Genomic DNA, 13,244 nt, shown 5'->3' with positions numbered 1-13,244 from the left:
GTAAACATACAACAAAAAATGCTGATAATGCCTAAAGCTTTCACAATGGTTGATTCAAAGGCTCAGAACACAAATGCTTAAAGGTCTTCCACTTGATAGCACCAATGAGATTAACAAATTATTAGAAGCACACAAGCTATCAAGACTGAATCATGAAAAAGAGAAAACCTGAATAAAATTGTAACTGTTAAGAAGTTTAAATCAATACTCAAAAACCTTGCTGTAAAGCAGAAATTGACAGAACATTATAAATCAACTGTAATAAAAACATTTAAGAAAATAAAAGCCCAGGACCAGATGGCTTGTCTAATGAATTCTACCAAACATTTAAAGAAGACTTAGTGCACTTCTCCCAAAATGTTGAAGAGGAGAGAAAACTTTCAAACTCGTTCTAAGGCCAGCATCATCCTGATACCAAAGGTAAACACAGACACTAAAAATAAGAGAACTTATTTGCAAAACAGAAACAGACTCACAGATTTCAAAATCAAACTTAGGATTACTGAAGGGGAATCACTGAAAGGAGGGATAAATTAGGTTAGGATTCCATGTACACACTACTATATATAAAATAGAAAACTAACAAGGCCCTACCATATATCACAGGAAACTCAATGTTCTCTGATAACTAATAAGGGAAAATAATCTGAAAACAAAAAGAAACACTTGCATGTATCACTGAACCACTTTATTGGACACATGAAAATAACAAAATATTGTAAGTCAACTATGATCCAATAAAATTAAAAAAAATAAAATGTAGATCAATATCATTTGATCATATTTATGCAAAAATCCTCAACAAAATACCAGTAAACCAATAAGACAAATTCAGTAATTCAACAACATATTAAATGATTATATACCATGACTAAGTTGGATTCATGCCTGAAGGACAACTCAGCAATTTAAAATCAGTCATTGTAGCACATTAAAATTGATAGAATGAAGGAAAAAGCACACATACATCATCACCATTGATGCAGGAAAAAAAGTTTGAAAAAATTCAATACTATTTCATGAAGAACACACACTTAATAAGCTAAGAATAGAAAATGTACCTCAATATAATAAAGTCCATATATGAAAAAGCTACAGCTCACATCACACTCAGTGGTGAAAGACTAGACATTATTCCCCTAATATCAGGAACAAGACAAGGGTGCTTCTGTCACCACTTCTATTCAGCACAGCCCTGGGCAGAGCAAATAGGTAACAATAAACCACATCCAGACTCTAATGGAGGAAGGAAAATAATTGCTATTCATAGACAATATGCACCTATATGTAAAAAGTCTAGCTATTCCACAAAATGTGTTGGAACTAATAAAACAATTCAGGTAAGTTTGGGGATAAATATCAACTCAGAGAAATTTGTTATGGTTCCAGATACCAGCAATGAGCAATATGAAAGGAAATTAAGAATACAAATCCATTTTTATATAATCAAATACAAAAAATAATTCTTAGCAATAAAATTAACTAATGAACTGAAAGCTATAGAACATTCCTGAAATAAACTAAAGAGACACAAATAAACAGGAAGACATATGTATTCATGAACTGAAAGACCTAATATTGCTAAAGATATCAATAAAATACAAGATGAGTTACCAACTTAATGTGATTCCTATTTTTTAAGAAACTAATTATTATTTTTGCAGTAATAGAAAGATAAATTCTTAAATTTATATGGCATTTGAATGAACCCTGAGTAGTCAAAATAATGTTGATAAAGAAGAACAAAGTGGGATGTCTCACATTTCCTAATTTAAATTCTTACTACAAAGCATCAGTAACAAAAACCATCTGGTACTGACATGGAGACAAACATATAGACCAATGGAATACAGCAGATAACCCAGAAACAAAACCTTGCATATATGGTCAAATGAACCAATGTCAAGACAATCAATTGGAAAAAGATAGTCATTTCAATAAATAGTGTTGGAAAAATTGGGTGTTCACAGGCAAAATAATGAAGGTAGACCCTTACCTATACCATATACAAAATTTAACTCAAAATGGATCAAAGACATAAACGTAAGACTTAAAAACAAGACAAAAAGTTCTTATAAAAATATTAAGGAAATAGATTTAGTATTTGGCAAATTTTTAATATGATGCCAAAAGCATAGAGAACAAAAGAAAAAAGAGAAATTGGAATCCATCAAAATTTAAAACTTTTGTGCATCAAAGGACACTATCGATACAGTGAAAAAATAAACACATGAAATAAGAGAACCATTTTCAAATTTTATATTTGATAAGGGGTTGAATCTAGAATATATAAGAAATTACAACTCAAAAACAAGCAAAAAACCCAATTTAAAAGTGAGCCAACAGATTCAATGCAATCCCTATCAAATTACTCATGACATTTTTCACAGAACTAGAACAAACAATACAAAAATTATATGGAACCACAAAAGACCCAGAATTGCCAAAGAAATTCTGAGGAACAAAAACCAAACAGGAAGCATAACTCTCCCAGATTTCAGGCAATATTACAAAGCCATAGTAATCAAGATAGTGTGGTGCCGGTACCAAAACAGATATACAGACGAATAAAAGGTTAAAAAAAAGTGAGCAAAGAACTTGAATGGGCATTTCTCCAAAGATTTACAAATAAGCACATGATAAAATTGCCAGTGATAGTTACACAATAATGTGAATGCACTTCATGTAATTGAATTGTCTGCTTAAAAAAGATTTTAAAATTACAAAAAATTAAAGCAGTTAAATATTAAAAAAGAAGCCAAACCATAAAAATGTCTTATTAAGCATTTATCATTCTTTGATTTTTAAAATTTCTAAATAAATATGAAAACTGTGACCCCTTTGACAAAAATAAGAACAATGCATGCCAAAGTCATGACCATACAAATGCAAAAAGTCAAAAAAGGGAATAAAGAAGAAAAGAAAAAAAAGATTGGAAGGAAGGAAGGGAATAGAAATGGGCAAGTAAGCCCTGGGTGGGGGAGAATAAAACAAAATGGAATAAAAAGTCCCAGAATAATAATGAAATGGGTGAGAGTTAGTCTAGAGCCAGGCCATGCTAAAAAGATTGGAGAACCATTTAAATAAATAATATCTGGTGAACAGAATTTTATAAGGAGTAAGTGTTTAGCAAGGTGTGGTCTGTGGGTTTTAAGGACAAAAGAGTGGGGTCAGCCCTTGGTTAGGTTGTATTAGAGCTTTCTCTGGAGAAGCAGAGTAGGTAGGGAGTCAGGCGGTAAAGAGGGGGAATTCCCTCCATGGTACAGTGTGTTAAAGGATCCGACTGCAGCATCTCTGGTTGCTGTGGAGGAGCAGGTTTGATCCTGCAACTGACTATAGTGGGTTAAAGGATCCAGTGCTGCTGCAGGTGTAGCTTAGATTTAATTCCTGGCCAGGGAACTTCCATATGCCATGGTCATGAAAAAAAAAAAAGTGAATAGATCAAACATAAACTTTGTTTTTTTCTTTTGGGAGTTTGGGTAAATGGAGCAGAATAAGAACTAGGATAGGTAGAATCAATTTCACTGATATTCAGTTCTTCCTTACTTCAGGAAATGTGACTAGTTTTGGAGAAACTAATGTGATTAGTTTTGGAGAAAGAAGCATAAGAAAAAATAATATATGCTACTTCCAGACTAAAGCATTTACTAGCCTGAGCTTGACCGACCAGCCCTCTCTGTGAATGTCATAATAAATCTTGACCCTTGTGTTAAGCAGCGCCTCTTGTGTTGACAAAATGATGTGATAAGATGGTGGAGCCTTTGTCCACTTGTATCTCTGAGGACTTTTGGTGAGCAGGGCACCCCTTGTCAACCCTCTCTGGCCACCTTGTACGAATAGGAAGGATCCTTTAATTTTGTTAAACTACTAAAATTTGGAGGCTTTATTGTACTACAGTAAAACTTAGACTCACCTGAATAATGCATTACCCACCATCACCTTTTCATCATCAAAGGAGAAGTTCACAGCAGTGCCCAGTCTTGGTGAAGATTCTTTTTGGATAGATCATTCGTACTGTGCAATAAATTTCCTTTTTAAGCTCAGAGAAAGATGAAAGAGAGAGACCACAGGTGGCTCCAGGAGACAGAGCTAATGACCACTGTGGAGCTCTCGAGTTTGTGGAATGCCTCCTGTGGAATGGTCAGAGAAATTTAACCCTTTACGTATTAAGAGATAAATCAGTTTTCTGGTTTGGTTTGTTATGAAGCCATTATTAGATTTCTACCATAGGAATTCAGCTCCTCTTATGATAAGTAGAAGTAAAGGCAGAATGTATCTGGAGGGGGATGGGAAACACTGCTAGCTCTCTTTGTTACCTTATATAAGGCACAAAATATGGAAGAGAGTATACATGTGATGATCAGGTAGAATAACAGCCCCCCCCCCCGAACCCCGGCATAAAGAAGGATTTATTGTTCCCTTGACATTTTGTTAATTTGCCAAGGGTTTTCTAGTGAAAAGCCAAATGCTCTTCATTAAGGTTTACCTCTAGGTTTATAGCTCAGATGACGACAAAGGGTACTATCCTTGATAAGGCCCATCCATCAAGCCACAGGAAAGCCATGAAGGCTTCAATATATGTACATTGAAAAACTAAAAATTCACTTTAGCAGACTCCAATGCAGCTAATGAGAAGTAAGTAAGCAGAAGGCACTGCTTAGAACTTGAACATTTTTATAATGGTGCAGACTAACCAATGTACAAAAGGTCTTTGATTTTCAAATGCCACCCTTGTCTTTCTCTTTTCTGAAATCCAGATCTGATGTGTAAAGGAGGAAGCACCAAGTTTTGACTAGTGGAAATATTGCCATATGATAAGCAGAGCAGGATGGGAAAACACAGCATTGACCTGAATCCTTGAAGATACCACAACAATGTTCATTTTAGCCCTGACTTGACCCATACTGTTTAAGTCACCTTCATCACATTTTTGTTACCTGCAGATGAATGTTGCAATTACTGACCAAAATTTGCCAGGTAACAGAGACTATTTTAAGTTCTTTAACATATTTTTCACTTTTAAAGCCACCTGAGAGATGGGGTTGTTACTCCCTATGATGTAGATGGGGAAACAGGGGCCCAGGTGCAGCCACTTCTCCACCAGATCTATCAACACCACTCTATCACCCATTCTTTCCTCCCCATCAATTCTCAGAGTATCTCGTTGACAGGTCTCCATCTTCTCTTTCAGCAATGGGCTCTGTACACTTCACACCATAAATTTACTGCCACCCAGTAGACTCCTTTTGGCTAATGACTACTCGTGTAACTTGGGGAAAGCTAGTGAATGTCTCCAAACCTTGGTTTTCTTGCATGGGGATAACAGGGATTAAGTCCAGTGTTGCACTTAGAGGTCCTGGCACCTCCTAATGGCTAACACTTCCATGTATGCTTTGCATTGCTCTCAACAATTCCACAGGCTGATGCATTTCATACTCACATCAACCTTATAGGGTAAGCAGAATTGTTAGTCAAAGTTTATAGACAAAACAAAAACAAAAACAAAAACAAAAAACAGAGACAAGGAGTATGTGAGTGACTGGCTTGAGGTTGTCCTGGTAGAGATGACATAGGAATTCTAGCCTTGGCAGTGTGGTTCCAGCATTCATGCTTAACCCTCTCTGCCACACAGGAAAGTCCATTCCCACAGCCACATCCTGCATCTCATTCTCTCTAATGAACACACTGTTAAGAGAGCCCATTGCCCCTATGTTCCACTGGAAGCTCCCACGCGCCCTATTTTTGTCTTGGTACATCCTCAGCCCCATGCATCTCCCACAAGGCTTCTCTAAGCATTGCCTTGCTGTCCAGCAGTGTGTAGCATCACCCTCTCTCAACACCGAAACTAATTATACTCCTAGTCGCACCCCTGATTACACACACCAAGTCTAATATCTAATTACACACTTCTAGCACGGCATCTTATTAGAGCTCCAGCCAAGCATCTCATTAAGGCTCACCAGCCAGGCATCTCATTACAGGGCCTGGGTGCATCTGATTTCCCATAGAGCTACCTGTCTCATTGCACGTTGGAAAGTGGGGCTTTGGACATCCACATCATTATGCCTGTTCTATCACATCCCACTTCACACCAATTCTTGACGACCCATTCATTAAGTTTCACAGAGGCAGGTCTTGTCCAGCGCCAGGAGGCCTGGGGAATCAAATGGGAAAAGTAGTGGAAAGCATGTGTTTGGATTCAAACCACAGTGTCAGCAATGCTGTATCCATAGACATTAGTCAAGGCTGAACAATCTTCATTTACTAAACATAGATAATTTGTACTTTTTTTTTCCTCATTTTTTCTAGACACACACAAGTAACATATTCACTTACCTGAAAAACCAAAATTAATAGCCACAGAAAAAAGTCACCAATAATACCACCATTCTAATATAATCATAAATGTCAGATGGTATATTATTTTAGCTATATATGATAACATGTATGAGGTAGGCAGGATTGCACCTGCCAAGAAGATTGTAATCCATGCGCAAAAAAAAAAAAAAAAAAAGTGTTTTTCTATGGCAAAATATACTTTGCAACTGTAATTAAGGATCCCAATCAGTTGACATCGAGGTAGGAAGATTAATTATCCTGAATTATTTGGGTGAGCCTAATGCAATTCACATACACTTTTAAAAGCAAAAATGGAGAATTCAGAGGTTAGAGGCATGAATAGCATTCAACTGGCCATTGTTGGCGTAAAGATGGAGGGGGCCATGTAGCAAGAAAACGGAGAGCTTATTCCTACAACCACCACCAACTGAATTCTGCCCACAAAGTCAATGAATCTGTAAAGGAATTCTTCTGTAGAGCCTTAAAAAAATGCGAGCATGCTAAACATTGACTTTAGACTTGTAAAATTGTGAGTAGAGAATCACGTCACTTTGTAGTAGACTTCTGACCCACAGAATTGTGATGTAATGAGTAAGTATTATTTTAAACTGATAAGTTGTGATATGTTATGCATCAATAGAAAACCAACACAGGAGTTTTCCATGTGGTGTGATGGGTTAAGGATCTGGTATTGCTGTGGCTGTGGCATAGGTCATAGCTGTGACAAGTAATTGATCCCAGGCCTGGGAATTTCCATATGCTTCAGGCGAGGAAAAAAAAAACTAATAATGTGCATATTTTTATAAAACTAAGTCGTATTATGCATCATATTTTGAAGCTAGTTTTTGTAGGAAGGTATTGAAAGTATTTTTCACATCTAAAATGTATGATGACAAAATTTTTAACATCTGTATATTGCCTCTATTATCTAGATCATAATAAAGTCATCTATTTATGGACATATAGGTGATTACTATTTTTGCTATTAAGAATCAATGCTGTGATGAAATGACTATCTTTGTATATCTGTCTTTGTAAAACAAATAAAAGAATATATGTGAAGTCGCTATTTAATTTCACATGAATAAATAAATGCCACAGGTAACTGTCACAGGCAGCATTGTCTCTGCTACATAATCCATAGTTTGTACATGTTGCAGAATATTTCTTTCTTTACTCTGATCCCTGAGTCCATAATACTTTGCATTTAATAATTGATGCTTTCAAGGGGTTGCATGTTCTAAGTAACTTAAATAAATAGTTAAAACAAAGGATGCTTTTGAGACTAATTACGTGGTGTTAGGTTGATGGGAGAAGTATCAAAAATGTTTACAGTGGCAGAGATGTCTGACCACTAAAAGGCAAAATTACACTGTTGTCTAGTAGCCCCAAATTGGGTGGGGAGATAAAGATCAAACACTAACAGTTCAAAAATTTAATATTTTGATTTAGAATGGAGATTATATATCTTAAATTTTTGTTTCATTTTCTTTGAAAGATGTACATTTGATATGAGACTAAAAATAAACCTGAAATCGGAATTCCCTTCGTGGCTCAGTGGTTAATGAATCCTGAGGATGCGGGTTTGATCCCTGGCCTCATTCAGTGGGTTAAGGATCCAGTGTTCCCGTGAGCTATGGTGTAGGTCACAGACACAGCTCAGATCCCACATGGCTGTGGCTGTGGAGCAGGCCTGAAACTGTAGCTCCAATTTGAAACCCCTAGCCCGGGAGCTTCCATATGCTTCGGGGTGTGGCCCTAAAAAAAGCAAAATAAATAAATAAATAAACAAACACACAAACAAACCTGAATTTAAATACATGGATGAGTCTGGCAGGGAAGACCTAGCTGAACCCTAATGAAGGTTTATAAGTAAAGCTTAGAAAGGGGAATGACTATTTTTTATTGGAGGAAACCTGCCTCATTTCATGGGGTATAATGAGGCAAATGGTCTAAAATTGCAACATACTGGGACTATATCTAGTGGTAAAATAAATTTGATATCAATAAGCCAAAGTTTTCCAGACCAAAACCAGTATTTCACCTAATGGAAAAATGAGGATGATTTTCTCAGAAACTACATAAGGGTAGTCACTGCCTCCAATATTGTGTAATATTTTTTGGATGTTTTTACCATAGAAATTGTTAGAAACACAGTTAAGTATATGAATTATAATTTAAAAGAAAAATATAAAACTAAATTTGTGTGTACTATGAATATGGTTGTGCAGATATCCCCTGCTTTTCAAAAATTCACTTTATAGCACTTCGCTTTTACAAAAGACCTACATATGTACCTGTTTTCACTAATTGAAAGAAATCTAAACAGATTTTTGCTTTTACAAAAAAAAAAAAAAAAAAAGGCTAAAAGTGAAAATAGCTTGCAAGTTTTGTTTGAGTGTTACAGAGTCACTTGGCACTGGGCACAGCAGTAAGAGTGACCCACCAAGTTCCCTCCCAGGCACTTCACTCAGCATCTAGGCCCCACAGCTACAAACTGCACCCATGAACACCTGTGTTTTATCGGGATATATTTTGTGCATCCATCAGCAAGATGGGTACTAAGGTCACTGCTTTTTGTTTATGTTATTTTGGCTTAGGAAATTTTTCATTGAAACAATCTACTTTTGGGGAGTAGGGGAAACCTGTATATTGTGAAAGCTAAAATAATCAATGAAAAATTATTCCTTGAGCAGAAAAACAGACAAGATGAGTCTGGAATATCTTGTCAAATGAGAAGCTAAAGAAACAAAGTTTACTGGGATGATAAAAATACGAAGAACCAGCACTGAATGGACTTTAACTGCCCATAAGAGGATTATTCGAGCCTATATTGGTACCATAATAGCATTGGAATCAAATGCATTAACTGTCTTTAAAACTGTTTTTCTGATGATACTTTGTTTTTAATTTAATTTATTGGAGTATGGTTGATTTACAATGTTGTACTAGTTTCAGGTGTACAGCAAAATGAACCAGTCATACATATAAAGATATTCATTCTTTTTTCCCATATGGGGTTATTATAGACTATTGAGTAGATTTGGGGGAGAAAAGAATTGGAATGGTGGGAATAACACATACACAATACTGTATAAAATGGATGATTAATGAGAACCTCCCACGTAGCACAGAAAAATCTAATCTGATGATATTTTGAAAGCAACTTTTAGTGGACATCTTTTGAAAATACTGAAGAAACCACTCATTTTGAAAATTAGAAAATGAAGGGGAAGAATCAAGTATTTATTCAGATTTTCTTATTTTAACTATACCTTATATTATCTGAATAAGTTACTGAAAAAGTTTTTCTTAAGGAAATATTCTATCTAAAAAATGAAGGATGTTAGCATTAGAATAATACAACTTGCAACCCTTAATCAATTAATAGCTTTCTATACATTAATATAGAAAATAATATTAATATATTTCCTTATAGTAATATATACATATATTATGTATTTCCTAAAGTAATTTTCAATAGCACCCATGAAATAAGCCTACTAAAGAATGAATAATTTAATTAATTAATTTGACTGCTTATTTACAGGAAATAAAAGAGGCAGAGGAATATGTATCAAATGGCAACACGGATACACACCCTTCAATATCCTGATTTTTGGCAATCCCATAGAACAAATAACCTGGTTTCTACAACCAAATATATACTCTATCATGAAAAAAAGAGCATAAATTAGAAGGATGTTAGATAGGACTACATGGGTTTGTTTACAAAAGAACCCATTCCTATTAGAAATATACGAGTTAAACTTTACAGATGTGATGATGTGTGGGATTTGCTTCACAGAAATCCTGGGGGCAGGATAAATGAGTGGGGCTGTCGATGAAATAGGATTGTCCACCAGTGAGTTGGTCCTTGTTGAAGCAGCCTACGTGGAAATTTACTGGACCATCTTCTCTTCTTTTGTGCATATTTGAAATTTTCCAAATGTTTAAACACACTTTCGAGTATTGTAATAAGTTGGAGTGGACAGTATTTCAACAGATGTGATGAAGCAAGGTTGCATATGCTGCTTATTAAGGTATAAACTTCTTTACACATTTAGGAAAAATTGTGTTATAATTAAAAAGTGTTGGAGTTCCTGTCGTGGCTCAGTGGTTAACAAATCTGAGTAGGAAACATGACGTTGTGGGTTCTATCCCTGGCCTTGCTCAGTGGGTTAAGGATCCGGCATTGCTGTGAACTGCGGTGTAGGTCACAGACCCGGCTTAGATCCTTCATTGCCGTGGTGCTGGTGTAGGCCAGCGACCACAACTCCAATTAGACCCCTAGCCTGGGCACTTCCACATGCCATGAGAATGGCCCTAGAAAAGGCAAAAAGACCAAAAACAATCAAACAAAAAAGTGTTAAAAATGTATGTCATTGACCAAACAATTTCAAAATTAGGGAACTAGCCTAGGATGTAATAAGAAATATAAATAACATGCCTCGCACTATTTATTAATGTAAAATATAGAAGCAAGTGTGACATTTGATAATATAGTAAATAAGGAAATGATATCAATACAGTTGAATATCACATAGGCCTGTCTGATGTTTCTCAGCAGCTTTAGCGACAAGGGAAGGAAGCTCAACTCAGAGTGCAATGTAAACTGAAATGAGCTGGATTCTACACTGCTGTGTTATTGAGCCCACGAGGGAGATGTATGTGTTCCATCACCCTGTCATGATGATCTCAGCTCACATTCGGTAAGCATTTCCTATGAGCTGAACACTGTAAATTTGCTGGGGATACAGTGGTTTAAAAAAAAGGACAGATATGAATGATCTCCACTCTCAAAGAGTTTTCAGTCTTTGTTGTGTTGTTGCCTTATGTCTGTGGCAAAATAATGGGTGTGGTAAGAAACAAAACACAGGGCTTTCTGTGGAGGTATTCACAGATATGCCCAAGAAATGGATGTGAAATGACAGTGTTATAAGTGGGTTACCTTCAAACAACCTTGGAACTGCTCATGAGAAGTGTGTTCATTGACTCTCTGGAAGGGCAGTGGTCACATCTCATGCTGGAGTTTAATCAATCAACAGAGTGCAATGAGCTACCTGAAGGGTAGAGTGAGAAAAAAAAAAATCGAGAAAAAAAAATCAGGAAAAATAAAAGGAAGAAGGTTCTCGTGAGTTAAATGAAAACAGTTTCATGTAATAGGAATGTGACTTTGACCCAGTGTTGATAAAGACAGCAGGCCTTTGAGGAGCTACAGCACAGTGTGTCATAAGTGGCATCTGCCAGTCATCCTGGGGAACCGGGAGCCTATGTGAGCAAGGGTACCTTGGCAATTGGGGACATGGAAACTTTGTTCTCCATCCTTTTCTAAAGCTCAGAAATTCAAAAAATAAAGCTGGAGGTATTTATAGGCTAAAGACATTGTAGGTTCCTCAGTGAAGGTAACAAAAAAGAATGGATGTGTGTATATGTATACGTGAATCAGTTTCCTGTACAGTGGAAATTATCACGACATTATAAATCAACTAAATTTCAATACAGCTTCAAAAGCTGAAATAAAAAAGAACAAATGACCATATGATATCAATTATATTGGAGTCTAAAATATGGAACAAATGAATCTATTTATGAAATAGAAACAGACTCACAGGCATAAAGAAGAGAATTTTGGTTGCCATGGAGGAGGGAGAGGGAGTGGGATGGATGGGAAGTTTGGGTTAATAAATGCAAACTATTACATCTAGAATGGACAAGCAATGAGGTCCCACTGTGCAGCACAGGGAACTATATCCAGTCTCTTGGGATAGAACTTGATGAAAAAAATAACGTGTGTGTGTGTGTGTGTATTTATATACATGTGTGTATGTGTGTGACTAGATCACTTTGCCATACAGCATAAATTAGCACAATACTGTAAATCAACTATAATCTAATAAAAAATACCAATGGCAATAGCAGGGGAAAAAAATGACATTTAAAGAAGAGTAAGCAAATGTCAGGGAATGGGTCAGTGGCAGAAAAGAAAAATAAAGGCAGGAGGAGAAGCTTTTAGTAGGCAGTTATAGCCATACAAGCAAGAGGTGCAGAGGAGCCACATAAATGGCCAACGGAAGATTTGAAAATTGGTTAATCTGGGACCCTTTGAAGAAAGAAGTGATAATACTAATAAGTAAGCCATAGATGACAAAGGGAAAGACCATTTTGAATATTAGGCTGAGACAAGGTATAGAACAATTTTGTTACTTGTCGGAGTAAGAAGTGACAATTTGCCATGTGGAAACCTCAGGCCCCCAGCATATTTTTGAGCAGTATCAAAGTGGTTTTTGACTCAAAGACCCTACACACACCTCAATACAATATTTGTGATATATTCATTCATTTGCTTATTCTATACACAGCAGTCTCCAGGAGCCAAACACTCGAAGACGGTAAAGACATTCAAGGGGATCAAGAACTAGTAAAGCATATTTTTTGGAGCATAAAAGTGGCTATCTTAAGACAATGTGGCAAATATTTGCCAGAAGTGGTAAGTATTCCCAAAGATATCCTGCTTGAGCAATGTACACAGCTCAAAATTACACACACAAAGAAAAATAATTGCTCTTGCTATTTCTGTATTGGTCCTATGAATTTCATCTGTGGAACAGCATAATTAGCCAAAGTGGAATGCTTTATCAGAGGTAGAATTCCTATTATATTGAATAAGAATCTTTCTTACTGTAAAGATGAGGAGCTACATTATCTTTGCGCAAAAATAGGTGGAACATTAGTGCATTTGCCTTCTGTTCACCTCTCTTCCCATCCACTTTAAACGGATGGGTGTCAAGTTCCTTGCATATGCTAAATTCAATTTTTTGTACGTTAGTTAATGAGTCAGCATCTTAGGACCTGCCAGGTTGGTATTCTGCTGTCCATCACTCAATTTGAAGGCTAGTTTCACA

Source organism: Sus scrofa, chromosome 15, assembly GCF_000003025.6.
Source record: "Sus scrofa isolate TJ Tabasco breed Duroc chromosome 15, Sscrofa11.1, whole genome shotgun sequence".
NCBI lineage: Eukaryota > Metazoa > Chordata > Mammalia > Artiodactyla > Suidae > Sus > Sus scrofa.
Note: the sequence above shows the minus strand (reverse complement) of the source record.